This window comes from Zeugodacus cucurbitae, chromosome 2 (genome assembly GCF_028554725.1).
Source record: "Zeugodacus cucurbitae isolate PBARC_wt_2022May chromosome 2, idZeuCucr1.2, whole genome shotgun sequence".
Lineage (NCBI taxonomy): Eukaryota > Metazoa > Arthropoda > Insecta > Diptera > Tephritidae > Zeugodacus > Zeugodacus cucurbitae.
The window spans coordinates 15,022,961-15,047,286 of NC_071667.1; the positions used below are offsets into that span (position 1 = coordinate 15,022,961).

Below are 24,326 nucleotides of genomic sequence, written 5' to 3' on the forward strand. Positions count from 1 at the left end.
TTCTAAACAAAAATTCTAAACTTAACCTAGGCAACAAAGTCCTGCTATACAATGCAATCATAAAACCGATTTGGATATATTGTATTCAACTGTGGGGTACAACCTGTGCAACCAACATTGATATAATATAGAGATTCCAATTTAAAATGCTTAGAACAATAAAGGGTTCACCATGGTACATCCATACAGATCTTGATATTTCTAAGGTAAAGAAGGACATAAAGGACAGCAGAAAGAAATATATTTCTAAATTTCGTGAACATCCAAACCCATTGGCAAATAATTCCTTGGTACATTCCTGCAATCAAACACGTTTTAAAATAATATATCTACCAGCCTATTAAAGTGCAACGTTTTACCAAAACAGCTCAACCACATTGTGCTTCTAAAGAGAATTAAGATTTCAATACTTCTTGTTAGGCTTTAAACAAAGCAGATCAAATAAATGAAGAAATATTGAAGAAAAAAATATTTTGACATCAGTTCGGGTTTGAAAAACTTGGTTTTTGGCACAGAAAGTCTATCAAAGAACTATGATTGAAAGTTTCTGGTAGAAATTCATTAAGAATATTAGCAAACGTGAGAGGCTATACTCGCTCTCTATATATTCATTGTACAGAAGATTAGTAAGATTAGTAAAAAAGTAAAAGATCGAAATAGATTGATAAATATAAATAAAAGTCAACAATCAGTAAAATTTTTACATTATTTAGTTCTCTGCGATTATTTTCTAAATATAAAACTCAATTGATGAACAAAAACATACGGCCATGCGCTTTGGAGCATAAATGGCTTCGAATCATTTATGACCTCTCGTCAGATATCAAGATATTTGAAAATTAGATTAATTATGCGCTGTCATATTATAATATAATCAATCAAACAAATTGGCTATTTGGAAGGTAGGGAAAATGGTTTTTCGAAAGAAATATGATTATGTTGTCATTGATTTAACAGTCTCACTTAAGTTTGATGAGATCGTTTATTTATCCAAATTTTTATTTATTTACTTACTTATCAAATTATGTATTGAGATTATGGCAATATGCTTTCGACTCCATAAGTTCTCTACAGCACTGTACATTTTTATACTCTCGCAACAAATGTTGCTAAAGAGAGTATTATAGTTTTGTTCACATAACGGTTGTTTGTAACATCCAAAACTAAACGAGTTAGATATAGGGTTACATATACCAAAGTGATCAGGGTGAAGAGTGGAGTTCAAATCCGAATGTCTGTCTGTCCGTCCATCCGTCTGTGCAAGCTGTAACTTGAGTAAAAATTGAGATATCTTGATGAAACTTGGCACACTTATTTCTTGGCACCATAGGAAGGTTGCCTTCGAAAATGAGCAAAATCGGACCACTGCCACGCCCACAAAATGGCGAAAACCGAAAACACATAAAGTGCCGTAACTAAGATATAAATAAAGCTATGGAAATAAAATTTGGTATGAAGGATCGCACTATGAAGGGGCATATGTGGATGTAATTTTTTTTGGGGAAGTGGGCGTGGCCCCGCCCCTACAAAGTTTTTTGTACATATCTCGCAAATTAATTGGGCTATATAAACCAAACTTTCTGGCTTTTTTTAGCCACTTCCCAATACAGTCCAAAAATGAAAGAAATCGGATCATAACCACGCCCACCTCCCATACAAAAGTTAGGTTGAAAATTACTAAAAGTGGGTTTACTCACTAACGAAAAACATCAGAAACACTAAATTTCACATAATAAATGGCAGATGAAAGCTGCACTCAGCTTTTTTTAACAAAATGGAAAATGGGCGTGGCGTCGCCCACTTATGGGTCAAAAACCATATCTCAGAAACTACTTGACCGATTTCAATGAAACTTGGTTTGTAATAGTTTCCTTACCTCCCAATAATATGTTGTGAAAATTGGCCAAATTGCTTCACAACCACGCCTACTTCCTATATACCAGAACTTAGAAGATGATCTGAATCGTTTACTTTACAATATATAAAGTAAGCACTAGTGAAGATATCGGTGCAGAACTTTGCACAAATACTATGTTTATAGTGTGGCAGCCCCATTATAAAAATCGCCGAAATCGGACCATAGGTTTTTAAGGCCCCATATATCGAACACAAGGACCTCGGTGCTTCTAACCTAATATTAGGGTTTCCAACTTTCTATGGACTTTATACAATATGTATGACGAATATGTGGGTCAAATTATGTATTATATAATTTTAATTAAGTTACATAAATAAATTGCGAGAGTATAAAATGTTCGGTTACACCCGAACTTAGCCCTTCCTTACTTGTTAATATAATTTTAATAATCGAATTACTTGAATATAACTAAAACTCGTATTTAATTTAATTAATTTTCAACAATGAACCACTTGATGGGGCGGCGTATGAGCAACATTGAATTTCATACAACCAAAGTCTGTGTAGATGTGCGTGTAAATAAAAACAGTATAGGCAATATAACGAATGTACGATATATGCACTTATGTTGTTTAATTATAAAGTCTTATAATAGTAAATGTATGTGCATGATGATAACACAAAATTTTTAGATTTTTAGGCTACAATATGTGCATAAAATTGGACATTTATATTAGTACATGTTTTGTTCGATATTTGGTTTCGATTTCTGCTTTAGAACAAATAGCAGATATACTACACAGCATACTATTAAAGCATCAACAATTTTTAGAAACTACACTTTATTTGCTAGCTCCAAAGTGTGATTACTTATTATACTCTCGCAAAAAAGTTGCTAGCAATGGAGGAAACCACGCCCACCTCCCATACAAAAGTTATCTTGAAAACTACTAAAAATGCTTTAATTTAATGCAGCAAAGAAAAACACCAGGATTCTTAAATTTAATCAGAAAGAAGGTACAGAAGGGCTGCATTCAAATTGGTACACAAAATTTGAAATAGGCGTGGTTTCGCCCACTTATGGATAAAAAACCATATCTCCGAAACTACTCGACCAATTTCAGTGAAGTTCGGTTTGTATATGTCGGTTAGGAATATATGCTTGCATCCTAATGATATGTGTGTGGTATGTAGGACAAATATAATATTAATAAAATTAAATAAATAAATTGCGAGAGTATAAAATGTTCGGTCACAACTTACTTCCAAAAGATTTTGCTACTTTAAGCTAAATTATAGTAGCAAAATCTTTTGGTGTATGTATTGTATTTTATTGACTGCAGCCTTTTCCAAAATAAACCTTACAAGCACCTAGTTTTTATGCAAGAATGCTGTCCATGTGTATTTTTGTCACATAGAATAGCTTCTAGAAGAATGGAAAAGGAACAAGTAAGGAAAGGCTAAGTTCGGGTGTAACCGAACATTTTATACTCTCGCAATTTATTTATTTAACTTTATTTATATTATATAATACACAATTTGACCCACATATTCGTCATACATATTGTATAAAGTCCATAGAAAGTTGGAAACCCTAATATTAGGTTAGAAGCACCGAGGTCCTTGTGTTCGATATATGGGGCCTTAAAAACCTATGGTCCGATTTCGGCGATTTTTATAATGGGGCTGCCACACTATTAACATAGTATTTGTGCAAAGTTCTGCATCGATATCTTCACTAGTACTTATTTTATATATTGTAAAGTAAACGATTCAGATTGTGGTCAAAGTTCTGGTATATAGGAAGTAGGCGTGGCTGTAAAGCGATTTGGCCTATTTTCACAACATATCATTGGGATGTAAGGAAACTATTACAAACCAAGTTTCATTGAAATCGGTCTATTAGTTTATGAGATATGGTTTTTGACCCACAAGTGGGCGAAGCCACGCCCATTTTCCATTTTGTAAAAAATTCTGAGTGCAGCTTTCATCTGCCATTTCTTATGTGAAATTTAGTGTTTCTGACGTTTTTCGTTAGTGAGTTAACCGACTTTTAGTAATTTTCAACCTAACTTTTGTATGGGAGGTGGGCGTGGTTATTATCCGATTTCTTTCATTTTTGGACTGTATTAGGAAGTGGCTAAAAAAAACGACTGCAAAAAGTTTGATTTATATAGCTCTATTGGTTTGCGAGATATGTACAAAAAACTTAGTAGGGGGCGGGGCCACGCCCACTTCCCCAAAAAAATTACATCCACATATGCCCCTTCATAGTGCGATCCTTCATACCAAATATTATTTCCATAGCTTTATTTATGGCTTAGTTACGGCACTTTATGTGTTTTCGGTTTTCGCCATTCCGATTTTGCTCATTTTCGAAAGCAACCTTCCTATGGTGCCAAGAAATAAGTGTGCCAAGTTTCATCAAGATACCTTAATTTTTACTCAAGTTACAGCTTGCACAGACGGACAGATGGACGGACGGACAGACAGACATTCGGATTTGAACTGCACTCTTCACCCTGATCACTTTGGTATATATAACCCTATATCTAACTCGTTTAATTTTGGGTGTTACAAACAACCGTTATGTGAACAAAACTATAATACTCTCTTTAGCAACATTTGTTTCGAGAGTATAAAAACTAATGTTCGAGGCTAAAGATTGAAGGTTTCTTTAAAATTTCAAAAAAAAAATGTCAACACTTTAAACAAAAACTCTGAGTGATAAAAGAGTGAATAATAGTGTGTGTTAAAAAAATATATAAAAATTTACTGAAAAAGGCGAGAAATAAAACAAAATTTGCACATCAATCTGAAGAATACAAAGCGCGACGTTCAGGTGCGTTGGAGTGAAGAAGCAGCGACTTACAACCACTGACTAATTTGGATTGGAAGTTTTGTAATTATCAGCTTTGTGGACACAGAGGAGAAAACCATCAGCTGATTGGAGACTTTTTGGCGCCACAAAAGTTAACCTAATATTATAACTTATTGTACCTTAGCCTAAAAGTATACTAAATTTAAGGACAATAATTTTTTCACAAGGCAACTAACCTATAGAGTTACCAAGTATTATTTATTTTGTAATTTTTATTGTTTATATGCAATTATATACATACATAATAATAAGCAATTTCTAAACGTAATGTCAATTATTAAGACACCACCTCCAGGAGGTGGTAAGTTAAATAAAACAGTTAGAAAAGATGTAACTATTGAAGGACTAACGAAAAAACTTGAGGAAATGGAACAAATGTGCGCAAAACTGTCATTAGAAGTAAATACTCTAAAAGCTGAAAACCTGAAGCTTAAGTCTATTGAAGAAAACAAAATTCCTAACTCAGAAAATAAGGCCGAATTCTCAACGGATGAAGAAGAATTAGCAAAAGAAACTGAATGGATATTGAAAAAAAGACCAGCTAAAAAACGAAAAGCGGAGTATTCTCCTGCTCTTCCGGAAAAGGCAGATAAAGCACCATCAAAACCGCTTACCCCAAAAAATAGTTCGCGGCCTCCACCAATTATGGTGTCTGGAGATTCTAACGGCAGCAATTATCAGCAGCTATACACAATTGCAAAATCGGAAGCAAAAACAAATTTTACCATTAAACTATTAAATAATGGAATATACAAGCTAAATACTTTCTCTGTAGAAGACTACAGAAGCATTTCCAAAGCACTTTCGAGCAGGAATATATCTTGGTATAGTTTTGAGAATAAACAAACACGGCCAATTAGAGTAATTATAAAAAATTTGCACAATTCTTATGATCCGAAATCTATTATAAATGACTTGAAAGAGCAAGGTTTAAATGCACTGAGTGCTGTCAATAGACTTTAATGGAAAGATAAAACTCCTCTCGACATGTTTTTGGTAACATTTGATCCCATGGAAGATATAAAAAAGATCTATGAGACCAAAACTATATTAAATTCAATTGTTTCTATTGAACCAGTCAAATTGCCTAAGCTGATACCACAATGTAAACATTGCCAGTCATTTGGTCACACACAAAATTATTGTGGTAAACAACCAAGATGCGTTAAGTGTTCCGGTAAGCATAAGACCTCTGAATGCTCAAAACCAGAGCAACAGCAGCCTAAATGTTGCAACTGTGGCGAAGCGCATCTAGCCAACTATAGAGGGTGCCTTGTCGCCAAAGAATTACAAAAGCTACGAGCAAAAACAATTGGCCACAAAAAAACTGACGGTATAACTCGAAAGGCAGAAGATCCTGCAGATTTCAAAACGAAAACCAATGAACAGGAAGGACCTAAAATTACAGCTGAAACATTGAAAAAATCTACTTTTGCTCATGTTTTAAAAGCTAATAATAACGAGAATATTTCTAATAACAGCATTTTATCGCAGATCTTACAGAAACTCAATAAGCAAGAGGAATTCAACAAAGTCGTTTATGTAGACTTGAAAAATATCTGTTTAACAACAAAGATGTCTAATTCCATAAAGATTCTTCTATGGAACTCAAATGGGTTAATCAAACATAAGGATGAAATCGAAATTATATTGAACTCGGAAAATGTTGACGTATGTATGATATCGGAGACACATTTTACGTCACAAACCTATTTTAAAATTAAAAACTATGAAACTTACCATACAATTCATCCAAGCAATTGCGCACGCGGCGAAAGTGCAATATTAATTAAAAATACGATTAAACATGTTGAGGAAGAAAAACTTACAACTGATAAGTTTCAAACTACAACAGTGACTATTTACGGAGCTAAAAGTCCACTCTCATTTACGTCGGTGTATAGTCCACCAAATAGACACAGATATAGATTCATAATGGGTGGAGATTTCAACGCAAAGAATACGTACTGGGGTTCGAGGCTTACGACTACAAAGGGGCGAGAACTTTATAAAGCACTGCAGTCAACCGGAAGTTATGCATTATCGACGGGCCTACCATCATATTGGCCAACAGATAGTCAAAAAATTCCAGACCTGATAGATTTTTTCATTGTCGGGAAAATATCCCGGAACTATCTATCGATTAATCAGGGTTATGACCTAAACTCGGATCATTCGCCAATCTACTTAACCTATAGTGAAACTGTAATTTTTAAAGACAATACAGCGGCCTTGTGCAATAAACGTACAGATTGGGAATACTTCAGAAAGATCATGGAATGTTATGAAAGCAAAAATGACTCTATATCAAATATAGACCAACTGGAATCTGAAATTTTACATTTTACAACAAGCGTGCAACATGCAGCTTGGAAAAGTACACCGAACGTAAGGAAATTTGCTGTGAACTCTCAATATCCCAATGATATAAGAGAAATAATAAAATTAAAGCGTAAGCTACGAGATTCAAAAATGAAAGTTTCGCAAAATATCTTCGGTCCTTAACCAATGAAAGAAATTCCGATTACTCTCTTTGGAAAAGCTGTAAAAGACTACAAACACCAAAAACTCATGTATGTCCCATTAAAATAGGCGCTGATACTTGGGCCAGAGATAATTCAAAAAAAGCGGAAGTATTTTCCGATTATTTAGCTCAAATATTCTGCCCATACGAAACAAATGTAGATTACCCTACTGTTTGCAGTCAGGAAAGCGAGGAAATCTCAAGTTGTACAAGCAGTGAGTTAAGTGAGGAAATAAAAAACCTGAAAAACAAAAAATCCCCCGGTTACGACCTGATTACTGCCGAGGTTCTAAAACAGCTTCCTCCCGTAGGTATAGTAAAAATTACCAGCATTATTAATGCGTCTTTTAATCTTAAATACGTGCCAACTTATTGGAAAATTGCGGAAGTTATTATGATTCAAAAGCCAGGAAAACCAGGATATGATGTATCTTCTTACAGGCCCATATCACTTCTACCGACAATATCGAAACTTTTTGAGAAAATTCTCATAAAACGTCTCAATAAAATCATAGAACGAAAAGCCATAATTCCAGCTCATCAGTTTGGGTTTCGAGCTAACCATTCTACGATTGATCAAATCCATAGAATTACAAATACTATAGAAAAAGCATTTGAGGAAAAGAAATTCTGTTCTACCGTGTTTTTGGATGTTGCAAAAGCGTTCGATAAAGTTTGCCACAAAGGACTGCTTTCGAAACTGAAACTAATTTTACCGAAACAGTATTATGATATCATAAAATCATATTTGTCAGATCGCTACTTCCGTGTTAAACAAGGAGACGAGTATTCTAGTCTTAAGAAAATAAAAGCAGGAGTTCCACAAGGTAGTGTGTTGGGCCCTCTTCTTTATATTTTGTTCACGCATGACCTGCCAGTAGACTACAATTACACAACAGCCACATTTGCAGATGATACCGCGTTGCTTGCTGTTGGTAGCAGTGAACATGAGTCAACTAATAATCTCCAAGAAGCTGTAAATAAAGTCCTACATTGGGCAAAGAAATGGCAGATAAAACTCAATGAAGCTAAGTCTGTACACATTGTTTTCACGTACAATAAAATACAGTACTTGCCAATTTTCATAGACGGTGTACGAATACCATACTACAACTCCGCTAAATACTTGGGAATGACACTTGACTCTAAGCTACGGTGGAAAATTCATGTAAAAAACAAACGGAAAGAACTAGACATGCGACTCAAGAATATTAATTGGCTAATTGGTAACAAATCAGTGTTATCCATCGAAAATAAGTTACTTATCTATAAACAAGTACTCAGACCGATATGGAGCTATGGTGCACAACTCTGGGGATGTACTAACGCAAATAATAAGAAAGTCATCCAACAATTCCAAAACAAAATACTAAGAGTTATTGTCAAAGCGCCTTGGTATTGTAGATGTGCTGACATAGAGCGTGATCTAAACGTAAACTCAGTTAACGCTGAAATATTAAAAATTGCAGCAACACATGAAGCCAGGTTGCTAATGCATTGTAACGAAGAAGTAGTCATGTTAACTTCTAGAGATGGACCACCAAGACGACTCAAACGCATAAAACCCAGCGATCTTTTAAACTAGCCAATACTCTCAGAGTATTTTTGTAATTTTGTAATATTTTATATCATACTCAAGTTGCTTGTTAGTCTTTCTTTTGTAAATATTTTAGAACTAGTTGCAATGTAAAATAAACAAAAAAAAAAAAAAAAAAAAAAACTTTAAACAAAAAATGCCAAGGCGACTCTGAACTGTGGAATTCAGGAATTGCTATTTTTGGAAATGATAAATAAGTTAGCAGCACATGTCACAAGTCTTGACCCATAATAAGTAGCCTTTAAAAAAAAAAAATAATTACCTCAAATTGTAAAGTCACTAACTTACATACTTGTACATAAATTCTTGTCGTATTTAAATTTGTTTTTTGTTTATTATAAATTCTCTCATATTATTTGTCTACAGGCAATTGTTTGCTGCTTACCACAATTTACCTGACATCAACGTTATCTCTTTTGTGTTTATGTAAATTGAAATTGCAAAACGCAAATAAAAGCAATCATCACAGACACAGCTTCGTCTGCTCAACAAGCGGTTCTACAATTTGTATGTTTGTATCGCTTGCATGAGCAGCTTTCTTGTCATCAAATTTGTATGAATCCCGAGCATGTGCCCAAGGGAACATTTTATATGGCTTACTTTTTTTTTAATACAAGGTTTTTGTATGTATGTATGTATATCTGTGTTTACAAAAGCAATGTGGCAAGTGAAACTTATTGACAAATAAGTATGTAAATTGCTCCTAACTTTGTATGTGCGGATGATAAAAGGTACTCTTGTTTCTATAGTGTGCCTTAAAATAATTTAGGTTATAAAAACTAGAGGTATCAATAAAGCAAAAAGCAAAAAAGAGAATAAATAATATAGCAATAAAAGACATTGAATTCGTATTTTAATTTGAAGTAAGAAAATTGTTGTGGCTGTCTTAAAGCTATATATGTATCTATTTAAATATGTATGTAGCTATTGTAGAGTAATGATGATCTACAACTTATTTGTGTATTCAATATTTTTATACTCCCGCCACATGTTGCTCATGATGTTCCTTGGCAATTTGAGAAGGTAGCTAGCTTTTCAAGGCACCATTGGGTACAAGTGATTTGTGTGCGTTGCGATTTTTACTATGGATGGAAATATCGCACAAAGAGTTTTTGTGAAATTTTGTATTTCAAACGAAATATTTTGTGATAAAACATTGGAAATGTTGAAAAAAACATTTGGTGATTCAATCATATCGAAAACTCAAGTTTACGACACGATTTTGATATCGTGGCGGGGGCAACGCTCATAGGTACGTTCTAGGCGCTCATAGAAGGTATCTTCGTCCTTCTCTTCCGTTGGGGCGTGTGCGCAAATCATCGATATGTTGAAGAACCTCGCTTTGATGCGGATTGTGGGTAGACGTTCATCCACCGGAGTGAATTCCAAGACTCGACGACGGAGTCTCTCTCCAACCATAAATCCAACACCAAATTTGCGCTCCTTATATGGCTGCTGTAGTAGGACCCACCTTCTTCCGTCCTTGTCCCGTCCATCGCATTTTTTTGATTGCGGTGATGTCAGCCTTTACTCTTACGAGGACATCAACCAGCTGGGCAGAAGTACCTTCCTAATTAAGGTCCGGACATTCCAGGTGATGCCCTTAAATCATAGTCTTTATACGTTTGCTGTGGTCGTCATCAAAATTAGGGTTCCTTATCCGAGGCTGTTGCTTCCTATTCATTGGTTATTCGTTTTTATGTGGTGGGTCCCAAGCACCCTACGCACAACCGATTAAGCGGATATTCACCATGCGCCAAATATTGGAGAAGACCCATGAAAAGAGGATCAACACACACCACCTTTTTGTCGATTTTAAAGCTGCTTTCGATAGCACGAAAAGGAGCTGCCTTTACGCCGCGATGTCTGAATGTCTATCATCAAGCAAACAGTCGGCGCATTCGCGTCTTGGCTCCCACGACACTGTTGACAGTCATAACTTCGAAGTCGTAGATAATTTCGTATACCTGGGAACCAGCATCAACAACACGAACAATGTCAGCCTCGAAATCCAGTGCAGAATCACTCTTGCCAACAGGTGCTACTTTGGACTGAGTAGGTAATTGAAAAATAAAGTCCTCTCTCGACGAACAAAAACTAAACTCTACACGTCCCTCATCATTCCCGTCCTACTTTAGGGTGCAGAATCTTGGACGATGTCAACAACATATGAGACGACACTAGTAGTTTTCGTTTACAGAGGAAAATTTTGGGCAGGATTTATGGTCCTCAGAACATTAGCAACGGCGAATACCGCAGACGATGGAACGATAAGCTGTACGAGTTATACGACGACATTGACATAGTCCAGCGAATAAAAAGACAGCGGCTACGCTGGCTGGGTCATGTTGTTCGAATGGACATAAGAGCTCCAGCTCTGAAAGTGTTCGATGCAGTACCCGCCGGAGGAAGTCGAGGAAGGGGAAGGCCTCCACTCCGTTGGCGGGACCAGGTTTAGAGCGAATTGGTTACACTTGGAATCTCCAACTGGTGTCGAACAGCGAATAAAGGGAGGAGTGGCGCGCTCTCATCGATTCGGCTATAACCGGCTAAACGGTTCAACGCCAATTACATTCATTACATACATACGTAATTTTGGCATATCGGTGTTATGTTTGATCAATCAAATGTTTCAAAGTTTTGTACAGATATTGTTAATAAATCTGCGAAAAATATGACAATAATAATAATACTTAACTTCCGTGGTAGTGTACAACAAATGATTGGTTCCAGCAATATTTGTATGTATATTTATTATTTTCAAAGCAATTTCCATGTCTGTTGAAATGATTTATTTGTAAATCTGGGTGGGTATGTGTCAGAATTCACATAACATCTTGCTTGATTCTTATCTTCTTTTTATTTTTATCAAATATGTTAAAACGCGGAAAAAATTTTAACAGCGGCCGACAGGCATTTCGCTTCCAAAGGAATATTATTTGCATAAAGCTAAGCGCACGGATGCATACAACTAACAAAGCTTATTTTTCGTCTGAATAAATAAAACGGTACATAAAGTAGGGCCCACATTATGCAATCTGATTGCCTGATTCGCTCGTTGTTTGCGGAAATATCGTAGTGGGGACTCTACATAAAGCATAAGAACAGGGTTTTTATGTACTCTACTTTATAAACAAATAATATTATGATGAGGAGGGCAACATGTGTTTTCTGCATTTTTTATGCTTGTTTTTCTAACAAATTATAAAAGCCCCAAAAAATATATATATGTACATATGTATAAATATATATGTACATTTATAATAGCTGATTCATTATTGAGTGACAAAAACAGAAACACTGTTTGCGAGTTTTCTTGCTCACTTGACTTACAAACATAAATAAATACGCGCTGATGGCAAGCCGAAGCAGACTTTGGTTATTGTTCAATTTAGCATATAAATTGTTTTGACTTTTCAAGTTGACAAAAAAAATATTGTAAACAATTTCGTGTGGCACTTTACTCTTTAATGCCGATAAATTTTGTAAATAAAAGTGAGAATACGACTAAAAAAGCGAAATATGGGGACGTATTGAGTTTTTCCTGCTAAAATTAAATATCATGCTTTTTAATGCAGCTGAAATAATATTGTTGTGGAAAGAATCGTAAAAATATTAAATAGGAAAAAATTATAAAAAATAAAAGGAATTTGAAAACATAATTTTTTTATAATTTCCGTAAAAATACTAATATGTTTCTTCTCTCTCTTACACACTTAATATTATATTTATTAGCCATTAGTAGAATTTTTCTCTTCATATATACATACTCATATGTCATTCAATAAAAGTTTTCTTATACAATTTAGCCAAATTGTGTACTCAAATTGCTTATGGCACTGAATGATAACGCAACTTTACCAATGATAATGGCAATAACAGCGAAATAATAATAATAAGTATGTAACTACTAATGAGAACCAAAAGTTTGCGAGCAAAATTGTATGTATATAATCGTGTACTCGTAAATATATATTGTTTATAAGCACGCAAGCGGGTGGGCGACGAGGCGTATACGTGACTTTCTGTACTATAACATTTCATCATGTTTAAGTATCAACTTTTGACATGTGTTTATTCAAATTTGCAGCAATTGTAATAAAGTTCAATATAATAGTGATAGGTAGCAAAAGCAATCGGAGATTAAATTAAATAGAAGTATTATTTGAAATTTGAGAATTCCGTATATTAAACGAAAATCAGATAGCTTGCAGCAAATGCTTTTTATTCAATTGAAAGCAATTTTTCATTTTATGCTATATTTTGTTAAGCAGTATATACATACTTATTTTGGTACATATATGTAATTACTTTTATTGCAGGTCTTTTGATGTATTTCTGAACAACAAAAGTGCTTGACTCAGAGTTAATTAAAAACAGTTCAAATACCATATATTCAAGTGTGATCAAGTTTTATTTACATTTTAGACATCAATTTTAAAATAAATTCAATATCTGCTCTTTTACAAATACAACAACAAGAACACCAACAGATGGTATAACCAGTTCAATGTAAGTATTTTTCTGAAAATAATTTGCATATTTTGTACTAAATTCACTCTGAGTATACTTATTGGTAATTGACCGTTACACAATACAAAGTAATTCTTCGAACCAGCAAATGCTATTGAGTCTTAAAAAAATGCAAGACTTGATTTAGTCTAAAAATATCACCTTTCCTTCCGAACATCATCGGCTTGCTCTTGCACTCATTAGCAATGGAATTTAGTTCAGTCTATTTACAAGGACAATGTAGGAGGGTTTACTTGCAATTCGACGATACTGCAAGCTTTTATTGCTATCATTAGTTATTATTATGCAAATAATATTGCTAGTTCTTTGCATGCTTTTCTATGATTATTTTTTCAATTTGATTGAACTTTTTCAATCAATCATCGCTTCTCTCAGCTACGTAGGACCAAGAACAGCGATTCAAAAGCTATTGAGTCTCTTGATTTGTAGTTACTATACATGCTTTACGTAGAAAAGAGAGTTGCATTTTCATGTGTCACAATTTAATTGCAATTGTGAAACTTTTAGAAAAATCGCTTAATGGAGATCTGATATAACGCATCTAGGTTATTAACTAATTGTATGTATTACATAATAGGAATTAAATAGAATCTGGTGTGCGCCGGTCCATTTGAATCATTTAACTCAAGCACCGTTATTGTCGTTGCCGTAAGTTTTCACCATTTACTTGAATGAAATTCTTTGCCATAAAGTACATATACTACGGAATACACATAAACAATCACATTTCAATTAAAAGTAAAAATAAGAATATGTCTTCAATATATGTGTGGATGTACACTATATTCTCCATGATTAAGTGCACAAATTTAATTTTAAGCTTTTCCAACACTCGCTTTGCTTTTATTCCAGCACGTAGCGCACATAAAATTGTTATAAATACACTTCTGTATGTGTGTGTGTATGTCTACATAGTTACTCTTCAGTGACACCGTTAGCGCAGGTGGTAAAGTGGCGAGTTTAAGCCATCATTTAAGATAACACACATATACTTATGCAAACTGCTTGCTGCGCAACTAAATGTTGCAAAGTGGAACCTCACAGAGAATTGTAATTACATATGGCAAGTAACTGTTAGCTTTTTTTCCTGTACCGGATGATATTTGACGCGTTCAAAGCAAACCTATAAAAGTTTTGCTAATTCGTTCTTCTCACTAAATTGCCGCGTGCTTGGCATGCTGTTGTGCTATTTGAGTGTGGCGAAAAAGTTTACAAGTAATAAACTTGTATCAAAAAGTCAGCAAATTTTGTTGTAATTAAGTAGTCGTGTGTATTTAAGTTGTGCAAGGTGTGCACTTTTCGAATCAATTGAATGAACTCGTGTAGATAGTTTCCTGTATAGCAACAACGTATTTCCTGAATGTTTCCTGTATTGTTTGCTACGATAATGAGGAGTAAACGAGTAACATAAATTCTTGTTGGTAATAATGAGAGCAGGCATGTGAGTTCATTCACACGTCACCTTATCTCATTCCATTAGTGTAATATATTAGGGTATATAGAATTTTAGAAGGTAAATTGAAGATTTCTAAGAAAATCATATGTAAAATTGTTCGTTTACCAAGGTCTGCTACTGACATACTGTGAACATGCCACGTTGACATTTGACATTTGACATAATTAATAATTAATAATAAAAATATTTGTTTATTTTAAAAGATATATGTCTCTATATATATCTACATATCCACGGAAGATGTCAAAATTTTGTTTTTGGTATTTAGGGTCAGAGGATGAAGTGCACGTAAGTGAGGAAAGTTTCTGACTGCCATTCACTTGAGATGTGGTTCAAGCAGCTCACGACTTCCGGTCTTAGACCAAGTATCCTCTGGGAATGCCGCTTATGCGGTTGTGCGTAGGGTTTGGGACCCACCACATAAAAACGAATAACCAATGAACAGTAAGCAACAGCCTCGGATAAGGAACCCCAATTGTGATTCTTCAACGGCATTTACAGACAAAAAAAGAAAGAGGCCAAAATGCGTGAGTATGAAGAGCTTGACAAGCATGCCGACAGGGGTAATACTCAAAAATTTTACGAAAAGATCCGGCGACTAACTGAAGAATCGCTTGAAGAACAACAAAGCACCGAGGGTCGATGGATTGTCGGCCAAGCTATTCAAATACGGCGGCGCAGAGTTGAATGTTTCAAGATCGGAGCACACTCTTGTAGGACCCCCAGAGGTGACCTAGTTGTTGATGACCAGAGAATACTGAGTTTGTGGCGGGAACCCTTCTCCAGCCTGTTGAATGGCAGTGAAAGTACAACAACAGGAGATGGCGAATCCGATTTCCCAATCGACGACGATGGAACAGATTACCGTGGGATAAGCCTTCTTAACATCGCTTATAAGGTTCTATCAAGCGTACTGTGTGAAAGACTAAAGCCCAGTTTTCGAGAGAAAAGTTTTGCGAAAGATTAATGGGCCCTTAAACATTGGCAACGGCGAGTACAGCACAGAAGATGGGATGATGAGCTAGCTATATGTGTTATGCGACGACATAGACATGTGATTGGCGTTGCAACCGTTTAGCCGGTTATAGCCGAATCGACGATAGTGCGCCACCTGTCTCTCTCCTTTGCAGTTCGGCGCCAGTTGGAGATCCCAAGTGTAACCAGGTCGCTCTCCACCTGGTCCCTCCAACGGAGTGGAGGCCTTCCCCTTCCTCGGCTTCCTCCGGCGGGTACTGCATCGAACACTTTCAGGGCTGGAGTGTTTTCGTCCATTCGGACAACATGACCTAGCCAGCATAGCCGCTGTCTTTTTATTCGCTGAACTATGTCAATGTCAATGTACGAGTTATACTCGTACAGCTCATCGTTCCATCGTCTGCGGTATTCGCCGTTGCCAATGTTCTGAGGACCATAAATCTTGCGCAAAATTTTCCTCTCGAAAACTCCTAGTGTCGTCTCATCTGATGTTGACATCGTCCAAGCTTCTGCACCGTAAAGCAGGACGGGAATGATAAGAGACTTGTAGAGCTTGATTTTGGATAGTCGAGAGAGGACTTTACTGTTCAATTGCCTACTCAGTCCAAAGTAGCACCTGTTGGCAAGAGTTATTATGCGCTGGATTTCGAGGCTGACATTGTTCGTGTTGTTGATGCTGGTTCCCAGGTATACGAAATTATCTACGACCTCGAAGTTATGACTGTCAACAGTGACGTGGGAGCCAAGACGCGAATGCGCCGACTGTTTGTTTGATGACAGGAGATATTTCGTCTTGTCCTCATTCACCTCCAGACCCATTCGCTTCGCCTCCTTATCCATGCGGGAAAAAGCAGAACAAACGGCGCGGTTGTTGCTTCCGATGATATCAATATCATCGGCGTACGCCAGGAGCTGTACACTCTTGTAGAAGATTGTACCTTCTCGGTTTAGCTCTGCAGCTCTTATAATTTTTTCCAGCATCAGGTTAAAGAAGTCGCACGATAGTGAGTCACCTTGTCTGAAACCTCGTTTGGTATCGAACGGCTCGGAGAGGTCCTTCCCGATCCTGACGGAGCTTTTGGTGTTGCTCAACGTCAATTTACACAGCCGTATTAGTTTTGCGGGGATACCAAATTCAGACATCGCGGCGTAAAGGCAACTCCTTTTCGTGCTGTCGCAAGCAGCTTTAAAATCGACAAAAAGGTGGTGTGTGTCGATCCTCTTTTCTCGGGTCTTTTCCAAGATTTGGCGCATGGTGAATATCTGGTCAGTTGTCGATTTTCCAGGTCTAAAGCCACACTGATAAGGTCCAATCAGTTTGTTGACGGTGGGCTTTAGTCTTTCACACAATACGCTCGATAGAACCTTGTATGCGATATTTAGGAGGCTGATCCCACGGTAATTGGCGCAGATTGTGGGATCTCCCTTTTTATGGATTGGGCAGAACACACTGAGATTCCAATCGTCAGGCATGCTTTCTTCCGACCATATTCTGCAAAGAAGCTGATGCATGCACCTTATCAGTTCTTCGCCGCCGTATTTGAATAGTTCTGCCGGTAATCTATCGGCCCCCGCTGCTTTGTTGTTCTTCAAGCGGGTAATTGCTATTCGAATTTCTTCATGGTCGGGTAATGGAACATCTGTTCCATCGTCATCGATTGGGGGATCGGGTTCGCCATCTCCTGGTGTTGTACTCTCACTGCCATTCAGCAGGTCGGAGAAGTGTTCCCTCCATAATCCCAGTATGCCCTGGACATCGGTTACCAGATTACCACCTTGGTCTCTACATGAGGATGCTCCGGTCTTGAAACCTTCGTTAAGTCGCTTCATTTTTTCATAAAATTTTCGAGCATTCCCTCTGTCTGCCAGCTTCTCAAGCTCTTCGTACTCACGCATTTCGGCCTCTTTCTTTTTTTGTCTGCAAATGCGTCTCGCTTCCCTCTTCAGCTCTCGGTATCTATCCCATCCCGCACGTGTTGTGGTCGTTTGCAATGTTGCGAGGTAGGCAGTCTGTTTTCTCTCCGCTGCGAGACGGCACTCCTCATCGTACCAGCTTGTTTTTTGTCGTTGCCGAAAACCAATTGTTTCGGCTGCAGCGGTACGCAGTGAGTTTGAGATGCCGTTCCACAGTTCCCTTATACCGAGATGCTGATGAGTGCTCTCAGAGAGCAGGAGTGCAAGTCGAGTAGAGTATTTCGTGGCTGTCTGTTGCGATTGCAGCTTTTCGACGTCGAACCTTCCTTGTGTTTGTTGACGGGCATTCTTTGCTGCACAGAGGCGGGTGCGTATCTTCGCTGCGACCAGATAATGGTCCGAGTCTATATTTGGTCCTCGGAGCGTACGCACGTCTAAAACACAGGAGACATGTCTTCCGTCTATCACAACGTGATCGATTTGGTTCCGCGTGTTTCGATCAGGAGACAGCCAAGTAGCTTGATGTATTTTCTTATGCTGGAATCTGGTACTACAGACGACCATATTTCGGGCCCCAGCGAAGTCGATCAGCCTCAGGCCGTTTGGCGATGTTTCGTCATGGAGGCTGAATTTTCCGACTGTTGTGCCAAAGACACCTTCTTTACCCACCCTGGCGTTAAAATCACCAAGCACGATTTTGACATCGTGGCGGGGGCAGCGCTCATAGAAAGCATCTTTGGTCACATCGTCCTTCTCTTCCGTTGGGGCGTGGGCGCAAATCAGCGATATGTTGAAGAACCTCGCTTTGATGCGGATTGTGGCTAGACGTTCATCCACCGGGGTGAATGCCAGGACTCTGCGACGGAGTCTCTCTCCCACCACAAATCCAACACCAAATTTACGCTCCTTTATATGGCCGCTGTAGTAGATGTCACAAGGACCCACCTTCTTCCGTCCTTGTCCCGTCCATCGCACTTCTTGGATGGCGGTGATGTCAGCCTGAAGTCGTATGAGGACATCAACCAGCTGGGCAGAGGCACCTTCCCAATTAAGGGTCCGGACATTCCAGGTGCATGCCCTTATATCATTATCCTTAAAACGTTTGCAGGGGTCGTCATCAAAAGGGGGGTGTCTCATCCGAGGCTTTCGTAGATTTTTCATTGGGGGGTGTTTTTATGTGGTGGGTCCCAAACCCTACGCACAACCGCATAAGCGGGCTTCGCCTTCTCACTTTAGCTCGCCTTCAAACGGATGTCTGTTGGCTACCCAGAGGATACTTGGTCTAAAACCGGAAGTCGTGAGCTGCTTGAACCATGTGGAGAAGAATCGTTTCTGGCCACTCCCAAGTGAGTGACAATCAAAAACTTTCCTCACTTGCGTGAACTTCTACACATGATCCCATCCTCCAATAGACATAGACATAGTACAGTGAATAAAAAGACAGCGGCTACGCTAGCTATGTCATGTTGTTCGAATGGACGAAAGTGTCCCAGCTCTGAAAGTGTTCGATGCAGTACCCGCTGGTGGAAACCGAGGAATAGGGAGGCCTCCACTCCGATGGAAGGACCAGGTGGAGAAGGACCTGTCTTCACTTGGTATTACCAATTGGCGCCAAAATGAGAGATGCGTGGCACGCTGTTGTGGACTCTGCTATAACCGCGTAAGCGTTATCTACGCCAGTCAAGAAGATGAAAGATATTTTACTATACCGACGGAAACGAACTTCTTTATATTAAGAAACCCTTTTTATTGGAAACCATAAAACCTGTAGCAAACTTAAATCTATACTTTTATAAAATCCGCTAACCAATTTTGTCCATTAAAAGCAGGGGAGTGTTGCCACCTTTTTGCTATTGAAGGAGTGTCTGGTGCAGAGCATAGCTTTAAATAAATTTTGTAATACGTAAATTACCTCATAGGCTGTGTCTTAACCATTAACCCAGGCAGGCATGTATGAGTAGGCTGTGGTGTCTTTGTAATTGCGGTGGCTGCCACACACGCGTGAAAGTTCCTATAACCGTTCACGTGTAAATTTATTTAATCAGGCAAAGAGAAAATTGACAACAATACATAATGAGTTGACAGAGTAGCCACAGAAACTGTTCGCTTGAACAATTTAAATTCTCATTTCTACACCTCGAAAACGCTATAATGTTGTATGCAACTTAATATTGATGTACCGCTCTTACATAGAGTAAAACCGCTGGCTGCTTCATTTGCAATACGTCCGTATTTCAGATTTAATTAATGCGGCTTGTGGTAATGCTATATATCAGTTCCAATGTTGCTTTGTTGGTGGTTTGTGGCATTTGCGTATAACTTAGTGTATTGGTAAGCCTATATAAGCATGCTTCGGCAGTAAACCTACAATGGATAAGTATGTATGTATGTTATTGGCGTTGCAACCGTTTAACCAGGTCGCTCTCCACCTGGTCCCTCTAACGGAGTGGAGGCCTTCCCCTTCTTCGGCTTCCTCCGGCGGGTACTGCATCGAACACTTTCAGGGCTGGAGTGTTTTCGTCCATTCGGACAACATGACCTAGCCAGCGTAGCCGCTGTCTTTTTATTCGCTGAACTATGTCAATGTCGTCGTATAACTCATACAGCTCATCGTTCCATTGTCTGCGGTATTCGCCGTTGCCAATGTTCTGAGGACCATAAATCTCGCGCAAAATCTTCCTCTCGAAAACTCCTAGTGTCGTCTCATCTGATGTTGACATCGTCCAAGCTTCTGCACCATAAAGCAGGACGGGAATGATAAGCTACTTGTAGAGTTTGATTTTGGTTCGTCGAGGACTTTACTGTTCAATTGCCTACTCAGTCCAAAGTAGCACCTGTTGGCAAGAGTGATTCTGCGCTGGATTTCGAGGCTGATATTGTTCGTGTTATTGATGCTGTTTCTCAGATATAGGATATAGCTTCTCAGATATAGCACGTCTAAAACACAGGAGACATGTCTTCCGTCTATCACCACGTGATCGATTTGGTTACGCGTGTTTCGATCAGGAGACAGCCAAGTAGCTTGACATATTTTCTTATGCTGGAATCTGGTACTACAGACGACCATATTTCGGGCCCCAGCGAAGTCGATCAGCCTCAGACCGTTTGGTGATGTTTCGTCATGGAGGGTGAATTTTCCGACTGTTGTGCCAAAGACACCTTCTTTAGCCACCCTGGCGTTAAAATCGCCAAGCACGATTTTGACATCGTGGCGTGGTCAGCGCTCATAGGTACGTTCTAGGCGCTCATAGAAAGCATCTTTGGTCATATCGTCCTTCTCTTCCGTTGGGGCACTTCTTGGATGGCGGTGATGTCAGCCTTTAGTCGTATGAGGACATCAACCAGCTGGGCAGAGGCACTTCCCCAATTAAGGGACATACCAAGTGCAAGCCCATAAATTATAATCCTTAAAACGTTTGCAGGGCTCGTCATCAAAAGGGGTCTCAACCGAGAAGTCGTGAGCTGCTTGAACCATGTGGAGAAGAATCGTTTCTGGCCACTCCCAAGTGAATGACAATCAAAAACTTTTCACACTTGCGTGACCTTCTACACATTATCCCATCCTCCAATGGATGAGTAGTATATGAATATTTCGGGGATCTAGTCATCAGTGGCCAACTGAAAGTGTTTTAGCCCCAGATTTTTAATAAGAAGTAGAAGAGCTCTGCTTTGTCAAAATAAATATTTAATTATAATAGTGTATGTAATTATTTGCATAGTACTAGTTTTTACAGTTCGTATTTGTTTAATTAGTAAGTAGGTATTAACTACTAGCATGCCCACTTACATTTACAGGAAAAATGATTTTCTGCTTATCAACAACTTTTGAAATTTGTATTATGCTAATAGCGCACTCACGACTCACTACAATTGCGATTCAGCGAAATTTGTCTGTTCGTTTTTCTCACATTCTTCTAATATTTTAACAGGAATTTTTTAATTCCTTATACATGTATATTTCGTTGAAATGTTTCATTGCTGTAATGCGAAGCTCTGTATTTTATGCTGTCCTAAAACTGCATACATATACACACTCACAAAGCTATATATACATTAGTATGTACAATCAACATATACACATCGCACAAACAACTCGAATGACACGAAAGTACGAAAGTGGATAAGATCTCATTCTGCACGAACTGACAGATACTAATGTACGTAAATGTGCTGGAGTCGACGCATACAAAAGCAATTATGATTTTCTTAAAAGCTCGGAAGCTATCTAAATTCTGCGCAGAAGTGATTAAATAAAAAACAAGTAAGGTAAGGCGAAGTTCGGATGCAACCGAACATTTTATACTCTCGCAATTTATTGAAGAAATTTACAAACATACAAATGGGTAAATTTTCGGCATAAAGTTTAATAGAATAACGAAAATCTTAATATATACTATATGAGGGCTGAGGAAATTATTTCATTTTCACCAGCAGGGTACACTATATCCAAGACCATGCGCTCACTTAATTTTGCTAAGATATCTCACATATTAACCAATACATATATGCGGAATAAAGTCCACCGTATTTTTGAAAAACTTATAATTAGATATATGGCTAGGATATGTTATGACCCGATTTTAATAATTTATGAACAGAGACACACTTTTAGAAGAAAACATTTTCCTCTGAATTACATTAAATTATCTGGGAGATTTACCCATATTTTCGGTTAAAATGTATTCTTAGGCGCTGAGTTCAACATGTTCGATAACTGGGGCCTTGAAAAGTTATAGTCCGTTTTCTACAATTTTTTCACAAGTGAAGTCAGAGATGATATGTACTATTTGTGTAAAGTGTTATTCCACTATCTTCATTGGTTCCTTATGTATACATGATAAAGTGAAGGAATCAGATGGAGTTCAAATTTATATAGTTATAAGGAAAGTAGTCGTGGTTGTAAACCGATTTCGCCGTGTTATCAGGGTGTAAAGAAAATATTATATACCGAATTTCATTAAAATCTGTCGAGTAGTTCCTGAGATATGGTTTTTGACCCTTAAGTGGGCGATGCCACGCCCATTTTTCATTTTGTAAAAAAATCTGAGTGCAGCTTCCTTCTACTATTATATATATTTGGCGTAGGAACCGCTTTAAGCGATTATAGCCGAATCCACCAGAGCGCGCCACTCATTCCTCCTTTTTGCTTTTTGGCGCCAACTGGAAACACCAAGTGAAGCCAGGTCACTTTGCACTTGGTCTTTCCACCGGAGTGGAGGTCGTCCTCTTCCGCGGCTTCCTCCAGCGGGTACTGCATCGAATACTTTCAGAGCTGGAGTGTTTTCTTCCATCCGTACAACATGACCTAGCCAGCGTAGCCGCTGTCTTTTTATTCGCTGAACTATGTCAATGTCGTCGTATAAATCGTACAGCTCATCGTTCCATCGTCTGCGGTATTCGCCGTTGCCAATGTTTAGAGGACCATAAATCTTGCGCAAAACCTTTCTCTCGAAAACCCCAAGAGTCGTCTCATCGGATGTTGTCATCGTCCACGCTTCAGCGCCATACATCAGGACGGGAATAATGAGGGACTTATAGAGTTTGATTTTGGTTCGTCGAGAGAGGACTTTACTTTTCAATTGCCTACTCAGTCCAAAGTAGCACCTGTTGGCAAGGGTGATTCTGCGTTGGATTTCAAGGCTGACATTGTTGGTGTTGTTAATGCTGGTTCCCAGATAAACGAAATTATCTACAACTTCAAAGTTATGACTGTCAACAGTGACGTGGGAGCCAAGACGCGAGTGCGCTGACTGTTTGTTTGATGACAGGAGATATTTCGTCTTGTCCTCATTCACCACCAGACCCATACGCTTCGCTTCTTTATCTAGTCTGGAAAACGCAGAACACACGGCGCGGTTGTTGCTTCCGATGATATCAATATCATCGGCATACGCCAGGAGCTGTACACTCTTGTAGAAGATTGTACCCTCTCTATTTAGTTCTGCAGCTCGTATTATTTTTTCCAGCAATAGATTGAAGAAGTCGCACGATAGTGAGTCACCCTGTCTGAAGCCTCGTTTGGTATCGAACGGCTCGGAGAGGTCCTTCCGATCCTGACGGAGCTTTTGGTGTTGCTCAACGTCAGCTTACATAGCCGTATTAGTTTTGCAGGGATACCAAATTCAGACATCGCGGCATAAAGGCAGCTCCTTTTCGTGCTATCGAAGGCAGCTTTAAAATCGATAAAAAGATGGTAAGATTTGGCGCATGGTGAATATCTGGTCCATTGTAGATTTTCCAGGTCTAAAGCCACACTGATAAGGTCCAATCAGTTCGTTGACGGTGGGCTTTAGTCTTTCACACAATACGCTCGACAAAACCTTATATGCGATATTGAGGAGACTTATACCACGGTAGTTGGCGCAGATTGTGGGGTCTCCCTTCTTATGGATTGGGCAGAGCACATCAAGATTCCAATCGTCAGGCATGCTTTCTTGCGACCATATTCTACAAAGAAGCTGATGCATGCACCTTATCAGTTCTTCCCCGCCGTATTTGAATAGCTCGGCCGGTAATCCATCGGCCCCCGCCGCTTTGTTGTTCTTCAAGCGGGTAATTGCTATTCGAATTTCTTCATGGTCGGGTAAT

General features: G+C 38.3%; 2 protein-coding genes across 3 annotated transcripts in view; one reads left to right on the forward strand and one right to left on the reverse strand.

Moving 5' to 3' along the window:
• LOC105218642 (diacylglycerol kinase eta) overlaps window positions 1-24,326 on the reverse strand; it is a 129,114-nt gene that overhangs the window by 76,360 nt on the left and 28,428 nt on the right. The gene's annotated exons all lie outside the window — the stretch shown is intronic.
• The window catches only part of LOC128924111 (uncharacterized), a 521,511-nt gene continuing 505,631 nt past the window's right edge, over window positions 8,447-24,326 (forward strand). The window contains exon 1 of the mRNA XM_054235900.1: window positions 8,447-8,582. The gene's annotated coding sequence lies outside the window, so the exon portion shown is untranslated. The remainder of the gene's footprint in view (window positions 8,583-24,326) is intronic.